This window comes from Terrapene carolina, unplaced genomic scaffold (assembly GCF_002925995.2).
Source record: "Terrapene carolina triunguis isolate 2854851 unplaced genomic scaffold, T_m_triunguis-2.0 Scaffold29049, whole genome shotgun sequence".
Lineage (NCBI taxonomy): Eukaryota > Metazoa > Chordata > Testudines > Emydidae > Terrapene > Terrapene triunguis.
In genome coordinates, this window is record NW_020693400.1 from 1 (window position 1) to 4,302 (window position 4,302).

General features: G+C 60.7%; 1 pseudogene; it reads right to left on the reverse strand.

Moving 5' to 3' along the window:
• Window positions 1-73: 73 nt before the first annotated feature.
• Window positions 74-1,568, reverse strand: LOC112125338 (annotated as a pseudogene).
• Window positions 1,569-4,302: the final 2,734 nt, after the last annotated feature.

Here is a 4,302-nt window from a genome sequence, read left to right on the forward strand (position 1 = left end):
GATGGTGGCTAGCACTGCGGTGGGGGACCCGGTGCTTGCGTGTGGCTAGCTCCCAAGGTAGAAGAGGCCGGCTAACCCCCAGGAAGGGTAGGAAGAGCCACATACCCAGGCCGAGTTCCCCAGAGGCCAGGCTGTGCCCCCGCCCTGCAGGGGCCGTCACTGGGGGCCGAGGCTCTCCAGCAGCAGCCGGCGCCCCTCCTCGTAGTCATCCTCGTCCACGTTGACCAGCAGCCGGATGGCCTCCTGCCCCACGGCGTCCTTGAGGGACTCGGTGAGGAAGACGCCCTTGAGGGCCTCCAGCAGCGAGCCGTTCATGTAGTCGCTCCAGAAGGCGTCCAGGTAGGAGAGCTCCGAGAACTTGATGTCGCAGATGATGGAGCCCAGGTCGCGCGACTTGAGGATGGTGTTGGACTGGCCGAAGATGTCGAACTGGCGCTCCAGCCGGTGCTGCTTGTTGGACAGCACGTTCTGCCGCAGGACCGGCTCGTGCTGGCAGAATTCGGCACGCACCCGCAGCCGGATGTCTGGGGGGAAGAGGGACAGAGACAGACAGGGGAGGGAAGGAGAGACACGGGGCGTTAGAGCCAGAGGGCACAGGCCAGCGGCACACAGAGACCGCGCGCTCATGCAGTGTGACGCTGGGGGGGAGGCGGCGGCTCTGAACGGGCCTAGGAGCCGGCCCACCAAGGGCTCCAGACTCCCTCCCTAGAGCATCCTCAACACAGGGCTACAGCCACACCTTGCCAAACGTCCACCTGGTACCCACCAGCCCCCGGGCATCCCAGCCCAACGGGCCCACCCAGCCAGCTTGCCTCCCACTGATCCACCAGGGCAGCTCCGCCAGCTTCTGCCCTGCTCTCCTTAGAACCCCCATCGCTAAGATACCATGCTGAGTGACGGACCATCTTCGCAGCTGGCCCTTCCTGCCCTAGCCCCGCTCAGCTGGTTGGAGGATCTGCTTTGCCAGCCTCCCTTCCCCCGGATTTGGCAGGGTTTGGCTGTAGCCATGGAGCCAGGAAGAGGTGGGGTGTAGTTTTGGATCAGCCGCCTGTCAGGCCAAAATCGAAAGGGGGGTGTCGAAGGGAAAACAATGGCTACAGAGCAAGATATGGTCAAATCAAGAACCCGAGAGGCAGGTGGGTGTTACATACGCTCCACAAGGCCGTCTGCTTTAATGGCTCTGTCTTGTGGTCCTCACCTGTAGAAGCATTAACTCAGAGTGCAGTCACAGCCCCGGCCGCCACTGCCAGGGCAACCCCGCCCAGAGCCCAGCCCCCCCCAAACCAAACTGCTCTGCTCACACTCCGAGACACCCCCCACCTTCCAGAGAGGGGGCAGTGCTAAAGTCATGCCCAACCAGAGGGGCAAGGTGGTGGTGAGGAGCTCGGACAGGCAAGGGGCTGGCAGAGGTGTGCCAAGACAGGATACCCATTGGGCTTGGCACCCTGCCCAGAGCCCTTCTCACCCGTTCGGGCTGTGGTCTGTCTGGGAGGCCAGCGCAAGCGGTGGTCGGAGTCCCTGCCTCTCCAGGGTTCAGAGCACTCGGGAGTCAGGCAATCCAGACCGGGGGGGGGTTACAGGGTGCCCTGGCAGCAATCCCAACCCTGCTCAGATCCCCCGCCCGAGCCTGCTTCTCCAGATGCCAGGGACATGCTGAGCGGCTGACAGCTTCCTTCCGTTGTACTGACACCACACACAGCAACACCCACTGTGCCTGGAGGCTTGGCTCAAGGGAACCCTGAATCCAGGAACAGAAGGGGGCAGCCGTCCTCGTTAACACACTGGGATCCTGCGCCCTGCTTGGAAGGGCTGGCGGGGCAGGACTGGGGTCACCTCCTCCCCACACAGGGATCAAACCTGCCCCCTGTGCCTGGGAGAGATGGGGCCCTGAGCAGCTGCTGAGGTGACAGATATTTGGGACTGCTGCCCTCTCCCAGACAAGTGGCCCCGTGGAGGCCTGAAGGAACAGGAGGTGGACAAGGCATGTCCAGCGCCCTAGAGGGGACAAGCTGTTGCCAGCAGCTGGGGAAAGCCATGGGGAGCACAAAGCAAGCCGCTCAATGCTGTCAACCACCAAGCACCGCGGAGTGGGGGCTGCTGCTCTGACGGCTCCCCACATGCCATCGTGAGAGGGGCGGGGTGAGCAGCCCGGATTCCCCACACGTGGGGTGGGTGAGCTAGTCCCTCGCCAGGATGGGCGCTGGCAGCCTCTGCTGCCAGGTCTGCACAGAGCCCGTTCCATCCACGGACCTGGCCCCGGGCCCTGTCCCTCCCGGCCCGGCTAACAGGCAGCGAGAGCTGCTGGGAGCAGGAGCTGTCCTGGCACCGGGGTACTGTAGGGGCTATGCTCTGAAGTGACTTGGGGTTTTGACCAGAGCCTGGTACTCGGCCTGCTTGCATGGGCCGATACTTATGCTTTTCCAGGGGCTTGATCTCAACTGTGGACCGAGAGAAACAGGGGTCAAAGTTTTTAGCACATGGTAACAGCAAGACATCATTGTGGGCATCAATACGGCAAAGAACCTCAGCTGCGGGGGGGGGGCCGGCGGCTGACTGCTGGACGGCACCAGGCCGGAGGGTTGAGAGGCGCCCCCCAGCGAATCGGGGGAGCACTTGGAGGCTCACCCTTGCTTAGCAGGAGAGCATGGAGCCAGTGACACAGCAGGGGTGGGCTGTGAACCAGGCTGTGCAGAGGAGTGACTGGGGGGCATATGAGCCAGGCAGCTGGCCTGTTCTAATGGCTCCAGCAGCATGGGTTGGGGACCATTTGAGACATGAACCACCGGCTGCCCGCTCCTGGATGGAGTCTGGGAGGAATCCAGCACACTGGGGTTTGGGGGTTACTCGGTCCATCCCCCGTTCCCACTGGCACCCAGCATGCGAGCTGGCATGCAGCAGCCGCTCCCAGCAGACTCTGCTGGGGGTCTGTGGCACAGACTCCCTGCCGTGCCCTTCTGGAGCGGCCGGACCCTCTTGGCAGGGACATAGGAGCTGTCCCATCGGGGGGTGGGCTCAGCACTGCTGAGGTCTCTCTGGATCAGCATGCATATGGGGGGAGCCCTCTGTCAGAGCCTGCAGTGGGGGATTAGAGCACACATTCAAAACAGGATGGGGTTCACCGACAACTGCAGGCGAGATTGGGTGCGCTGGAGTCAGTTACCTTTGCGAGACAGTTCAGAGTAGCTTGCATTAGAGACACAGGGTCTCTTTATCATCAACTTTTGCTTAGTAACCTGGAATTTAAACGGTGGATTGAGAGAGAATTGGCAGAAATCAAGTAGCAGCAGCAGCAACAAAAAATCGTGATAGCAAGGAAAATCAGACCGGTCACCAGGCCCTAGCCTGGAAGGCAGACAGAAGGGAGGGCACAGCCTCCTGCGGCTCAGGGAAGTTACGAATGCAGAGCTGCCGTCTGGACCTCGCCAGCGGTCCTGGGATTTGTGCCCCCAAGAAGCAAGGTAACATTATCAAACAGACAGGCAACAATCTAGTGTGGAAGGGAGCTTACGGTCCGATCCGTGCACCTACCCGCCGGATGGCTTAGCTGCACCGTGAAGTTGCAGTATTGACACTCATTGAATTATTTTTGAACCTTCTTCGTTAGAACCCATGGCCTGCAAATTGGTCAAACGGGAAGAGAGCGTTTTTGTGCAGTTTGCTTTTCTGGTCATTCGCATCGCACTGACAGACAACAGGACAGAGCGGTGGTGATGCTGGTGCTCGGCACGTGGCTGGCTGAGCGGGGCGCAGGGGTTATATGCTGGTCTTGGAGACAGAAATCCAGGCCACCACCTTGGAACTGAGCCGGCTTCCCCCATGAAGGGCAGCATCTGGGGTCTATCAGAGCTAGGTGGGTATTTGGGAACGGCCATGAGCCAGGCTAGATTCCTAGAATTTAAAGTCAAACGTGATCATTCCACTACCTCGTCTGTCCTCAGGGCGTGCCCGACACCAAGCAGCTTCCATATTGCTAGAAGCCCCCCCCCCGCAGAACCTGCTAGAGGGGGCCCCCTCAAGCAGGAGGAGCTCAGAGGGCCCATGTTTGACTATCAAGCCCTGACCTCTAGTCACAGTCTGTGGACCCTCGGAGCTGAACAGTGCTAAGCCCTGGCTCCGACAGTGCTTCCACTGAGAGATCTCAAGGCACTTTACCAAGTGCTCAGGGTTGTTATCTCTAGGTTACAGATGGGGAAACTGAGCCACAGAAAGGCAGTGTGACTTGCCTAAAACCCCCCAGCAGGGCAGCGGCTGAGCCGGGCCTAGAACCCAGGAATTCGGCAGCACCTGGGACTGGCACTTTGC